Genomic DNA, 14,849 nt, shown 5'->3' on the forward strand with positions numbered 1-14,849 from the left:
CCCTGTATCCTGGGCAAATGAGTTTTATTTTCAGAGAGGAGACTGATGAAAATTAGGACCAGAGGCTAGGGGGATGGCTCAATCCACAAGTGCTTACCATTGAGCCGGAGGTCCCGAGTTCCACCCCCAGCCCTCATGTAAATAAATTGTGTGTGCTAAAATTATTTTGTATCCAATGCTGGTGAGGCTGAGGTAGAAGGGTCCGGAGGGGGCTTTGGCGTGCTATTTTGGCCAAATTGGTTAAGTTCCAGGTTCAGTGAGAGAACTCATGTCAAAAATCAAGGTGGATGGTAACTGAAAAACACCTGATCACTGACCTCTACGTAACCACACACACATGCAACCACACACACACACACACACACACACACACACACACACTACACATACACACATACTACACACACACACACTACACATACACACACACTACACACACACACACACACACACACACTACACATGTACACACAAACACATCCACATCCACTCACATACACATTCGCACATTCTCACACAGGCAAGATTAATAATACTGAGATTGTGCTATTTTCCAAATTCTGTACTCTTTGCAAACGCCTGTATTTTATCATATTGAAGCGTTTTCGCACTCTTTCCTCAGTTAGCTTTGAAAAAAGCTCAGTGTGATTTAAATAAGTAGGCTACAATTTTCGTACAGAAGGATTTTGAGCCAGGACTGGTGGCACAAGCTTGTAATCCTAGGTACCTCAGAGGCTGAGGCAGAAGAATCACAGACTCGAGACCGGGTTGGGTTACCAGAGTGAGTTTAGACACAACTTGAGAAAATGGTGGTACCATATCTCAAGATAAAAAATAATAAGAATGGGGTACCACAGAGATGAAACCCAACCTCACAGCAGCTACAGACACCTGCTGGCCTTAAATGGACCAGGGCGCACTGTGCTTATCTTGGGCTAACCCTCCTGGTGATATAAAGGCCGTCCAAGCTCTGCCACCACCCTTGTGAGGGCAGGGTGTGGGAAGAGACACGGCAAAATGTGTCTTTTGATCTTACCATGGTTGTCGTGAGCGAAGAAAAGGCTACTATTCTCTATCTTTGTCAAGAGGAGATTGAGACCCAGAGAGGGAAAGGCTCGTTCACACAGTGTCTGCAGTTCCTCCTCCTCTTCCTTCCACATCAGAAAGCCCTGCTTGTGATGGCCTTGCCCACCTGGAAGCCTCCGCAGTCTGTGGCATCAAACACGAAGGTTAGTGGTTGGATGGAGAAGCACATCACCTTGCTCTTGTGCCCTCATGGTGGGATCCTGAGCTGGCGTGGTGCTGAGGCCAGGCCTGCTTTCTGCCTGGAAACAACTGACGGCAATGATGTTCTGGAAGAGGTGGGGCTTTCAGTTATGATTGAAAGACAGGAGGTAACTAACTAGCCACCTTTCTCTCTGCCTTTTGGGTTATAATGCATCACGGCAGAAGAGGTGAGGTGACATAACATCCAGTTAGGAGACAGAGATGAATGCTGTGCTCAGCTGATTTTTCCCTTTTTATTCAGCCCAAGACCTCTGTGTACGGGATGGTGCTGCACACAGGGAGAACAGGTTTCTCATCTTCATTATCCTAATCTAGAAACTCCCGCACAGACATTCCCAGAATCTTGTCTCCATGGTAATTTAGACCTTTCCGAGTTGGCAGTTGTGTTAATCACTATCGCTTTCCTCCCTGATGCTCCTGACTGAATCTCCATGGCGGCACCTGCTCCCCCCCTTCCACTTTCTTTAGACCCCATTTCTCCTTCCTTCAATCTCCCAGGGCCCCTTCATGTCCAGGAGGGTTAATTCCATTCACAGTGACACAGACCGCACACTGACGTTTCCCTGAGCGCCCAGGTTCCCCAATCGGTGGGGAACACATTTCCCTGGGACGCAGGGAGAATGGGGCTTGTTTTGGTCTTTTCCACCGGAAAATTGCCAGATAATTATTTTGTTGCAAAGATTTAATTTAAGTAGAAGCAAAGACCTTGAAACAAATTGCAAATTAGAACTAAGAGAGCAGAATTAGGAATAGGAACCAGACTTTCTGGTCTTTTACATCTTACTGAGCAGTAAGAGGGAGACCAGAGCCAAGTCAGGCAGATTCATGGGACCTGTATCACTTCTCTGCAGCTCTGATAAGACACCACGACCAAGGCAACACATAGGTGAAATAGTTTATTTTGGCTTATGGTTCCAGAGGGTTTGGGTCCATACTGACGGGGACAGCATGTCAGCAGGGAGTCAGGCACAGTGGCTCTAGCTGGGAGCTGATAGCTGAGAACTCGCAATCCAATCACATAACAAGAAGCAGAGAGACCGAAACGGAAACGGCACACATTTTTCAATCCCCAAAGCCTGCCTCTAATGACATACGTCTCTAGTAAACCACACCTCCTAATCTACCCAAACAGTGCCACCAACCTGAGACCAGTGTTCAGCTGTGGGAGCCATTCGAACCTGAATGGAGCAGCATCCCTTTCGCTCTCTAGTGGTTGATATTTTCTAATACAACATTTCAGGTGTGGTTCATTGGAAAGCCATTGCACTTATGGTCAACAGTGTAGAGTTTACTTCTCCAGTTGCTATGATAAAACACATGCTAAGAAGCAACTTAAGGGGGAATATTTCAACTCCAAGTTTGGGGGTACATTATGACGTCATGGCAGAAGCAGCAGAGGACAGCTGGTCACATTGTGCCTGTAGTTGTAACGAAGACAGCAGTCATGCTTAACTGGCTTTCTCCATTTATGTAATCTGGACCCCAGCCATGAGGGTGGGGCTGGCTGAGATGCAGATAATTTCTCATGGACATACTGATGACTTTGTCTCTTAGGAGACTTTGTATCCTCTCAAGTTGACAATCAATATTAATCGATACAATACATGTCCTGGGATGGATTGTACTGGGTATATGGGTAGTTTTAGAGAGGGTGAACGTAAGATCTCCAGTTGTATTTTCTCATCCTTTCCAGCTGATGGAGGGGCTACTTCTTGAGTGTGGAAGGAAATCTGAATATGTAGCAGTTTGATTTAAAGCTCATGCTGACACCCGCTTATCCTCAGAGCCCTCCTCCCACAAGGCATTTGAAGGGGACACTGGGAAGTCCTTGGACATAGCAAGCTCGTTCTCAAGGCCCTTTGATCACACTTTTGCTGCTATGTGAAGCAACTCTACCTACATAGAGCTGATACTCACATGGAGGAACCTGCAAGGTTATACTCTGCCTGTGTTTCTCTGTCTCTGTCTCCTGTCGGTGTTGTATGCCCACATGGTGTTTGTGCCCATGCATGCCCAGGCAGAAGCCACAGGAGATGGAGTTGTTCACTGAACTTGAGGCATGACACTTCAGCTAAGCTGGCTCTCAGGAGCCGCCTCTCTTCGTCCTCTAATTCTGGTGTAATATACACAAGATCATGCCTGGCTTTTACCCAAAGGCTGGGGTTTTGAATTCAGGTCCTCCTGCTTGGCAGCAGTGTTGTCACACAATGAGCCATCTCCCCAGCCCCCACCTTTCTTTTGTGGGTTTGTGAGATCTGTAAGAACAGGGAGAGTGCATGAGTTGCTTCCCTCATTGCTGCAACAGCAACCTATAAAAGGCAACCTCGGGAGGAAGCGTTTGTTTTGACCCACAGTTTGAGGATATGGTTCATCAGGGTTCATCAGGGTGGGGATGTCCGGGGAGCCACAGTCAGGAAGCAGGGAGTGATGCTGAGTGCTGGGGCTCAGCTCTCTTGCTCCTTTTTATTTAGTTCAAGACCCCAGGCCATAGCATGATGCTTTCAAGAGTTCAGGCGAACAACCCCACCTTGATTAAGTTAGTCTACAAAGTCCCTTACAGATGCATCCAGAGGTCTGCATCCTGGTAATTCTGGATCCTGTCGTGTTGCCAGTCAATATTAACTGTCACTGAGGGTATCTATCTAGTCACTTCTGACTCTCTGGGCCCTGGCAACGTGTCTGGCCTACAACGTTGCTGTTATGAAGACCGGCCAAGGCTCCTCTTTGTGCACCAGAAACTGGAGGCCGCGCTGGGTGACTGCGTCCTGAGCCTGTTGGAAGAGGTGCATCCTCCGTCTGTACTCCTTCCTCCAGATTGTCCTCATTTAATATTTGCGTCTAGACATGGTTCCTGCTGAAGGGCTTTAATAACCCTCTTGACATTTTCCACTTTTTGGATGATTGTTCCTATTAAATTGTTGTAATGAAACAAATGAACATTACTTTTATTTTCCTTCCTCAAACTCTGTCCTAAATGGACTGTGTACCAAGCCTGCCATTGCTGTAGATATTCGCTGGATGACTGAGCTGGTTCCTGGAGAGGAATGGCTTCCTGTCGGCCATTAGTGCCAGCAGGGAGAAGCTCTAGCCTGTTGGTTCTTAGAGCCTGGGTGGTAAGACTGCTAGCCCCAGAGATACCATTAGTCTAACAACACTTATCATAGATCATCCTCCACTTTCCTCTGGTGATCCAGTGAGTTTCATTAAGGCTGTTTACAGGGGTGAGGATTTATTTATAGGAGTTGTGGGAGCCTTGCCAGTGGCTACACCACTGAAGAAAATGTCTCTCCGTTCTCCAGCAAGAATTATCTTCCTTTATAGAAACTGATAATTTTACTTACTTTTTCAGTTACCAGAGAAATTGTACCTAAAGATCTTCTGCATTGCTGAAGTAGAAAAACGAGGCATCTTACTGCATAGTAGGGTGATTGCAGTTAATAAGAGTGCATATTTCAAAGGAGCCATATGAGAAGACTTGATTGTTCTTACTACAAGGAGCCAACTACTGTTCAGGCTGAGAGAGGTCTTAATTATCCCATTTGATCATTGCATGTAAGCAGATTCAGAGAAAATCACACTGCACTCCTTAGATATGCAGAGTTTTGAGTCAGTTAAGATAAAATAAGAGTTACAAATATCAATCCATAATTATAGCACTTGAAGCAATATCATAATTTAGTATTTTTATAAGTCATCTTAGCTGTATATTTAACATCTATCTTAAGAAACATAAAAACTTAGAATAAAATGTGTGTGATATTAAGAAGTTAATGAACAGTTACCTGTAACAAGCCCCCAAGAGTTAAGAACTATTAGCAATTTTGCATGCAATTTTTCAAATGCTTTTTTCTCTTTCAGTAAATAAAAAGATGGAATCATGCTAGGTATCTTGCCTGCCAATTTGCCTTTTGACACTTGCTAATATATCATGAACATACTTTAGAGCCAAGAAGCCCCCGAAACCTCATTTCAGATTTTTGGCTAGAGCCCATCATATCACGTGTCACAATTTATTTATCAAAATTGCTATTATTAGGCGTGGGAGTTGTCCTCTGCATTTTATCATTAGATACAGGACTTTGATAAATATCTCTAACTGTCAGAGAATATGCTTCTGTGCCCATTCATTATTTTGCTAGGATAAATTTGCATAGGGGCAGATTCCAGGTCACAGTGATGGCAGTGTGCAGATATTTGATTTGAGCTTCCAAATTGCTTTCAGGAAAGTGACACCAGGTTTTAGCCACAGAGACAAGCGGGGAAGCTCATTTCCACACAGCCTTAGAGAAGCAAGCTGAACGCCCATTTCTATGCATCTTAGCTTCTGTGTCTCCAAACTTAGCCCATCAGCTCGAGTGGGTTGATGTCTGAAGAATCAACCATACTGCTGGTATTTTCTTTATTAATTTTTAAAATTACACTTGGTTATGTGTGTGTGTGTATGTGTGTGTGGTGTGTGACAAAGGATGACTCGTAGGCATCAATTCTCTCTTTTTATCATGTGGTCCCACAGGCATCTTGTGGGTCCCTTTGTATATTTTCTTCAGAGGATAGTATGAAGCTCAAAGATACTGCCTAATGCACAGCTCTGAGCAGGTAAGTAAAGGATGAAGGAATCCTGGAGTTAGGGCACCTATTCATGTTTTACTGTATTTAAATTTATTTGACCATTTCCTTGGCATTAAAAGATTTTTGGGCTGATGCATTGGCTCAATAAGTAAAATTACCTGCCATTGTTAAGTCAAACCACCTGGGTTTGATTCTTTAGATCTGCACGATCAGAGGAGGAAAATCGCCCCTGAAAGCTGTCCTCTGACCCTCACATGTGTCCCGTGGCACTCGTTCCCCTCCTGGCCCTGACACAAGATAAATTAGCAAAAATCTAATTAAAATGTTTAATTTTTAAAAAAGTTTATATTTTGATATCTATTTATATTAAAATAAATATTTAATATGGTTATCACATTTTAAATAAATTTTATATAATATCATTATGGATTTAACTCTACTCACTAGCTATGTCCCAGTTTACACGACTATCAGCAATTGATGCAATTTGAGATATTGTCAATTATTTTTGCTCTTTAAGAAAGTTACATAAATATTTACGTACATGGAGTTTTTGAAGTATCGTGGGTAATTTCCTCACAATATAATCAAAGTAGGGTGACATTTTGCTGGTCAAAGGGCTGATTAACGACTTGTTCTATTTTGACAAGTAGTTTTAAGAAAAGATGGTACAATGCTCAACCTCCTTAGCGATCAGGGAAATGCAAATCAAAACCACTTTGAGATACCATCTTACACCTGTCAGAATAGCTAAAGTCAAAAACACCAATGATATCCTATGCTGGAGAGGATGTGGGGTGAGGGGAACACTCATCCATTGTTGGTGGGAATGCAAACTCGTGCAGCCACTGTGGAAATCAGTGTGGCGGTTTCTCAGGAAACTGGGAGTCAACCTCCCTCAGGACCCAGCAATTCCACTCTTGGGAATATACCCTAAAGATTCCCTAACATACTACAAAAGCATTTGTTCTACTATGTTCATAGCAGCACTATTTGTAATAGCCAGAACCTGGAAACAGCCTAGGTGCCCCTCAATAGAAGAATGGTTAAAAAAGGTGTGGAACATATACACATTAGAGTTTTACTCAGCGGTAAAAAACAATGACATCTTGAATTTTGCATGCAAATGGATGGAAATAGAAAACGCTTTACTGAGTGAGGTAAGCCAGACCCAAAAAGAGGAACACGGTATGTATTCACTCATAAGTGGATTCTAACCATAATTAAAGGTCTTTGAGCCTATTATTCGTGATCCTAGAGAAGCTAAATAAGAAGATGAACCTGATGAAGATTATTTAGCTATCCACCAGGAGGTAGGAAATAGACAAGAGTCCCAGGTAACCTCGGGTGCATGGGGGGGGAGGGAGGGTCGATGGAAGGGGAGAAGGTTAGAGAGAAGGGAGTAGGGGAAGAAAGGGGAAAGCTTGGTGGCCTGGGATGGGGGGGGAGGGAGGAAGGATGAACAAGGGATCAGGGAAGATTATATTTCAACTAAGGGACCCATTTTAGGGTTTACAGGAGACTTGAGTATATATGGGATCCCAGGTCCAAGGAGAGATCCCCCAGATTGCTCTCTGGACAGAGGAGTGGGTGCCTGAATCGGCCGTGGCCCATGTCCATACTGATGTATATTTTGCTTATCACCATAGATCCTGCATCTGACGAAGGACGGCGATACAGTCGGAAACCCACATTGCAGCACGGGACTGAGCCCCCCGAGGTCCAAATGAGGAGCAGAAGGAGGAAGAACATGAAAAACGAAATCAGTACTGCGAGGGATGCCATCACCCACTGATACAAGGGAACGGATCTGATGAGAGTTTACCAAGGCCAGTTGGACTGGGACTGAAAGAGGACGTGATCTAACCAGACTCTCCGAATTTGGCCGGAGTCTCTGACTGTGGCTGACCCGAAGTCTTTCTGAAAAGCCATTGACTATGACACTGGGACCTGTTTCCTCTACATATAATGGATTTTGGGGATCCAGTCTGTTTGGACACTCACCTTCCTGGACCTGGAGGGAGGGGGAAGGAACTGGAACTTCCCACAGGGCAGGAAACCCTGACTGCCCTGGGGGACGAAGAGGGAGGAGGAGGGGGAGTAGGGGGAGTGGGAGGGTGTTGGGAGGGGGGGGTGGAAATGGAAACTTTTATAATTTAATAAAATTTACTAAAAAAAAAAAAAAAAAAAAAGAAAAGATGGTACAGAAGCCAGCAGCCGCCTGTCTCCCTGCAGCTTTCTACCTGGGATGCCACCCACTGCTGTTTCCTTGTCTCTTGTCCAGAGCTCCGGGTCCCTCACTCAGGCCATCTGTCTCTCTAGAGCTCCTGTGTCTTAGGACATCTTTGAAACTGTTTCACATTCCTTGAATGGGAAAGAGATGAGAAGGAGAAAGAGAAAGATGAAGGATGAAGATGCACTTTATTACAGACTTGGCTTATTTTATTTTTAATGAAGTTAATACAGATTGAGCCCCTTTAAAAATCCCAGAAGATCCAGGGTAAAATATGCCCCACATGGACTCTTTGTTACTGAGTGTGTCTCACAGGTTGGAGAAGCTGAGCCGTGTGCAGTGGAGAGCAATGGAAGGGGAGATGCTCACTTCCTACTCTCTGTTCCCTGGAGGTCACAAAGTCAAACATGCCTTCAGTCCTCACCACAACAAAACCGTGTACACTCATCACACATTTATTATATTTCCTGAGTGTGAGATATTTTATGTCAGCTTTTCCTCCATCTTATGGGAAAGAGTAGATAGATGCCGTGTGTGTGTGTGTGTGTGTGTGTGTGTGTGAGAAAGAGAGAGAGAGAGAGAGAGAGAGAGAGAGAGAGAGAGAGAGAGAGAGAGAGAGATATGCTGAGAGTGTCTACAAGAAACAAGAAGCCTGGTCTCCCTCTATGGAAAGTTAGGGAGGTCCCAGGGAGTGGAATCAGAAAAGCAGGACAGTCCCATCCAAGTTGCTGTCTTCTGTTTTTGTTTATGAGACAGTGTTTTCTACATACCCCAGGCTAGTCTTGAACTCACTATGTAGCTCAGCTGGCATAGAACTCACTCCTTCCAGCAGGAGTTCTGGACTCTGGGGATTATCAATTAAGTGCCAACACTAATAAGGTGAATACTGTTATCCTCTTTCAAAGTCAGTGAAATGGTTACCTTTTGATTATAACAGCAAAGAGAGGGCTTAAAATATCTGTTTAGTCTGACACATGGGTACTTGGGCAGGTGACCCTTTTTGAGAATGAACTCAGTCGGCTCATGACCTACCTACTGTATGTTAGATGTTTGGAGTGTGGGATGAGAGGGAGAGAGAAGGTCAAGCACGTGTAAGAGTTTCACTCTGAGCTACTGGTTGGCGAGGATGAAAGTGAGACAGCCAGAGATCAGATGGGATCCTGGGCGACTGGGGGGCGGGGGCTGGAGATGTGCCTCTGGAGACCCTCCTTATGAACGGCACTTGAAGCCGCAGAGCGGGCAGAGGTTGTGTTCCACTCTGCCTCTTTTGAAAAATGTTTTTTTCTAACATATATTAATTGTATCCAACGAAGAGTTTCACTGTGACATTTCATACATGTTTATAAAGTATTTTGATCATATTTATCCCCTTCCCCCACACCCCCCCCCACTGATCCTTCCTCCTTTCCCAACTCCTTTAAATGTTCATTGGGAGGAGGAGAGAGAGAACCAGTGGGTTTAATTAACGTCTCTTAGGGGATCATGGGTGCATGATTCTGCACAGGAGCACAGGTGACTTAACAGTGACCATGTCAATAAAGAAACTGGGTCTTCTCTCCAGCAACCATCAGCTACCTACAGACACCCTCCCCAAAACGGGTGGAGCCTTGAGTTCCTTCTCCCATTCATTACATTCTTTCATAATTAGGGCTAACTTGTCCCGTGACAAAACCCTTTTCTCATCCAAGAGGGTGAGGTGCGCTGTTATCGTCACGGAACAGACGGCATTCACAGGGCTATGTGTGAGTCACATGTTTGCCTTTGTGTCTTTTCTCCCTGCTTTGCCCGGCTAACCTGCCGGCAGAGAATACAGGAAGGCCAGAATCAAAGCAATCACAAGGACGCTTGTCCCACACATCTGCACTGGGAAGAGGATAGAGAAGAAAATGTCGATATGCTTCTGGGCTTAGACTGCAACAGACTCCTTTATCTCAGTCACACCAGAGGAATGGCAGCCCATCCACCCCGAGAAATACCTGTCCTTCAGGAAGGTGACTGTGATTTGTCTGTTTCCCCAATAACAGATGTGTAAGTGTTATAGTTTGGATGTTGAATGCTCCCTAAAGACCATGTGTTAATATTAAAATTTTGGCTCCCAGGGTGATGCTATATGAAAGTGAAGTGGTGCAGACTTTAGAAAGAAGAGGCTCATACTTAATACATGGGGGATGTTCTTGAAGGGGATTGCAGAAGACTGTTCTCTCTCTCTCTCTCTCTCTCTCTCTCTCTCTCTCTCTCTTCCTCTCCATGTGTGTGTGTGTGTGTGTGTATCTCTGTGTGTATTGCATACTGGTTGTATTAGCTACTTTTCTCATTGTTATGACAAAAAGCAACTTAAAAGAAAAAGACTTTATTTAGGTTTGCCATTCAAGGGTAGTGTCCATCAATGTCAGGAAGGCACAGTGGTAGGAGCAAGAGACAGTTGCTCGTATGACACCCACAATTGAGAAGCAGAGAGAAACAGGAGCTAGGACTCTGTTTTAAAACCTCAAGCCCTCCTCCAGTAACCCACTTTAGGAGGCTCCACCTCCTAATGGTTCCACAGCCTTCTCAAACAGTGCCACCAGCCATAGACTAAGTGTTCAAACCCATGTGCTCAAGGGGGCATTTCACGTTTACCCCACAATTCTGGTCATGATAGGAGCAGTTGGAGCTCCGACATGTTCTCTACCACTGTACTCACCGGAAGCACCGAGCTACACACCTGCCTAGTCATGGACTGGACCTCCAAAACTGAGCTGAAATAAACCATTGTAAGTTGATTAAGTTGGGTTTTTCATTTTAATGATAAGTTGTGTAGTAAGAATCTCAGGAGTCGCTCACTTAGAGCTTATTGTGCATCCAGGGGAGATGGGTCAAGAGAAATGTCCTCAGCTGGTGACAGTAGAGGGCAAAGGCGCAGAGAAGATATGGTCAGCTGGCTTCTTGCCCCTGCTGTCTGTCACTCACCTTTCCTGTCATGATGTGCTCTATCCCCCTGGACCCATAAACCCCAAACTCCCTTTCTTCCTTAAACTGATTTTAATCATAGGGCTGATTACAGCAACAGGAAATAGTCAACTATTACTCACTGAGGTGTTTCTGACCACCCAAAAAAGAGAACATGAATTTATGTTGTGCCCCTATGTGTACTGCACAATTCCCAGAGACTGGGGCAGACTTCTGACTGATTCTTTGGCAGAAAATCTCCTTCTACTCTGGGAACCCAAAGCACTAGGAGATTCTCTGGGTCTGCCATGGTCACAAGAAGCTGGACCCATGGTGTCTTCTTGGTGCATGTTCCAGCTGGATGGGGCACCCAACAAACACTCTTGAGGACCCTTCAGTATTATGTCTGCCAACTTTCATTTCCCAGACTTTGGGATTCTTAAAGTCACCAGGGAATGGAAATTATTTTGACTAAAAATTAAGGTTACAGTTAAAAAATTAATCAAATAAAGATTCTTCGATTTGCAAGAGGGCGGAGATAAACTCTCTTCTCTTCTGTCGCAGTTTCTTTACATGAATGAGTGGGTGTGTGCTTGTGTGCATAGCGGTTTGCACATACATGTGCGCATGTATGACTAGATCCCAAAGGCCATCCTCTGGTGTTGTTTCCCAGTAACTATCCATCTTTTTGAGACGAGGTCTCCCATTGTTCTGGATCTTGCCAGGTAGGCTGGGTAGGTGGAGAGGAACCCAAGGAGCTTACTTCTTCCCCAAACTGAGATTACAAGAAAGTGCTGCCAAACTAGCTTTTATTTTGAAACATGGGTCCTGGGGAATTGAACTCAGGTCTTATGCTGGCTCTTGCAAGACAAATACTTCACAAGGTGAGCTACCTCCCTAACTCCATCATAAATGAGTTCTGAAGGTCTGTGACCCTCCCCTGCCCATGCAATGGAGACTGTTGTGGTTGGAAGGTGAATATCCCCATGGACATGTGCTCAAACACTTGGCCTTGGCTGGTGTATCACTTTGGAGAGTTGTGCAACTTCAGTAGGAGGAGCTTCATTGCAGAAGGTAGGTCACCATTTCCTCTTTGCTCTCTACTTCCTGAGTGTGATGCAATGTGACCAGCAGCCCAGCACTCCTGCTGCCCAGCTTTCTGTACCATGATGGGCCGTCCCTTCTTCCTGGAGTTGTTTCCTGTCCCATGTTTGGTCACAGTGGCAAGAAAACTAATTCACACTTTCTTTAAAAATGTTCAAATCCAGGCCACCAGAAGGCAATATTCTTTGCTTTCTATCTGTGCTACCCAATCTGGCTGCCATCTGCTGCCACACAGAATGTTGCTTGTCAGGACTAAGATTTATTTTATTCTATTTTTTGAGGCAAGGTCTTGTTACATAACCCAGGCTTGCCTTGAACTTGTTCTTCCTCAGCCTTAGCCTCCTGAGTGCTAGGATTGGAGGTGTGTACAATCTCATCTGATTTTAGATGTTCTATTATTGTGAAATATACACTACATTTCAAATGCTTAGTATGGGAAAATACGTAAAATATCTCAGGAACTTTTTATATTTACAAATGTTAAAATGATTGCATTGGGAAGACATTAGGCTAAAATATATATTAAATTTCATTTTGCCAATTTCCTTTTAGTTTTTATAATGTGGCTACTAGGAAATTTAAAATTATACATAGTAGTGATTTTAATATAATGTATGATTTTCATTATATTGGAGCTGTGCGTTTCTAATATCTGGAAGAGCAGAGGAAGGAGGCAGGGTTTTTGGGCCCTTTCCGTTTACAGGACACTAATTCTTTTGATCCATCTTTCGGTATTGCCTCAGGACAGACAGGGAACAAAGACCTTGTGGAAATCCTTGACGTGATCAAAGGCTCTGGGAAGTAGCCATGTGTGCTTGGGGCTCCTCCATCCCTTGCTAACCGATGAGTCTCTTTTCCTTGTGTGTGCTGTCCACTGTCAACTCGTGCTGTTGGCGTCATGGGTAATAATGTCAACTTCTTTTTCACTTACCCTGTGCTCTTCTGTCTTGCTCTATGTGGTGAGACAGTCCACTTTGTTTATCTTCTATTCCATGGTGAAGTGGGGCTCTTTCTCTGTCCTGGCATCTCTGGGTCTAAAAATGAGCCCAAGAGACTCATCTGGATGTCTGGATGTACTCACCAGGTAACAGGTCCACTTTAGTGGTTGCTGTTCAGGCTCCACCACTCACCCTGGCTTTTCCTCTCATGTGCCAACCATGGTCATGACTCTGTCTACCATCCGTCTGCCTTCTGCCTGTGGCGCCAACAACTGCTTTTGGCAGTCATTCTGCTTCCGTGTTATGTGCACTCTGTCCTCTGGATTACACTGTGACTCTGGTTGTGGGGTGCACTTCATCCCCAGGTCTCCTAGGTCTCCAGGGATGAGTGGGGCAGTAGAGAATTACAAACTAGAGTCTACATTATACTCGTTCAGAGCACAGATCATTATTTAATTTTTTAAAGATTTAAAAAATTAATTTTAATTACGTATATATCTGAGTATAGGTTATGCACATGGGAGTGCAGTGCTCCTGGAGACCAGAAGAGAGCACTGCACACCTTCAAGCTGGAGTGGTTTTGAGTCATCAGATGTGGGTATCGGGAAGACAACTTGGGTCTTCTGCAAGAGCAATGCTCCTGTTAACCACTGGGCTGTTTCTTCAGCCCCAGAGATGACTACGCTCTGTTGCTTCCTAAGTGTGACTGGATTCTAGAGACCTAATGTTTCCTGAAGTTTGAGGCACTATAGCTGCATAGTTATCCCTTCTCTAGTCCTTAGTGAATGATTTCAGTCACTCACAGGCAGGTAAGGTCTGAAATATCACACGGAGAATCCCAGAAATAAAGAGCTATGTTTTAAATAGGGTGTAATTCTGAATGGTGTGGCAAGCTCATGTGGTCGTCTTCTGCCTTGAAGGACACGAACCACCCCTGCGTCCGTTGTCTTCACACTGTGTACTGCATAGGCACAGGCAGCAGGCCAAGCACTCGGGGCTGAAACCGTGAGCAAACATAAAGCTTTCCTCCTTGTAAGTCTGTCTCGGTTTGGTTGTCACAGAAACAGAAGCTTGGCTAACACAGTCACTTAGTTGTTTTTGTGTGACACAGCATCATAGTGTTTATGCCAAGTAATATAGAGGGTTTGGTACCAACTGCCTCTTGGTTCAAGTGTTTAAGTCTTTAAGTGTGTCCTCCATGTGGGAGAGGGGAACTAATGTATTTGACTAGTTTTTTGAGGACCGTTTCCTTATCTTGGGATGGTAATTTCAGATATTGTGTACTACAACCTTTCTCTTGAAGAAGTCATTGGACTGTACTTGCTTGTCAATCACTGAGGTCATGAAATGTGACATCCTGACAAGGGAAAACTATGGCACATGCACATTTTGCTGAACAGTAGAAATATGCATGCAATTTCAAAGGCAAGTGTACTTTCGGTTATATTTGTGCAAATGATGTAATTGTGCATACATTGCACATGCATATGTGTGTTATGTATGCCTATGTATAAAAGTGTGTGTGACAGTCACATGTGCAGAAGCCAGAGGAGGACACTGGGTACATTGTTCCATTCCTCTTTTCTTTATTTCTTTGAGTCAGGGTCTTTACTAAACCTAGAACTAGGCTGGTATCCAGTAAGTCCTGGGATCATTCTGGCTCCTTCTACTTTGACGGTGCTAGGTTACAGTCATAGGCAGCCACACTGTGCTTTTTTTATGAGTGCTGGGGATTTGAACTTAGGTCTTTAGACTTCTTCAGTAAATACTCTTATCCAGGGAGATGTCTC

General features: G+C 44.4%; 1 pseudogene; it reads left to right on the top strand.

Annotated features, from left to right (window-relative positions):
- Nucleotides 1-1,037: 1,037 nt before the first annotated feature.
- The window catches only part of LOC148122169 (polypyrimidine tract-binding protein 1-like), a 28,279-nt pseudogene continuing 14,467 nt past the window's right edge, over nt 1,038-14,849 (top strand).

This window comes from Myodes glareolus, chromosome 5, assembly GCF_982192425.1.
Source record: "Myodes glareolus chromosome 5, mMyoGla1.1, whole genome shotgun sequence".
NCBI classification, from domain to species: Eukaryota; Metazoa; Chordata; class Mammalia; order Rodentia; family Cricetidae; genus Myodes; species Myodes glareolus.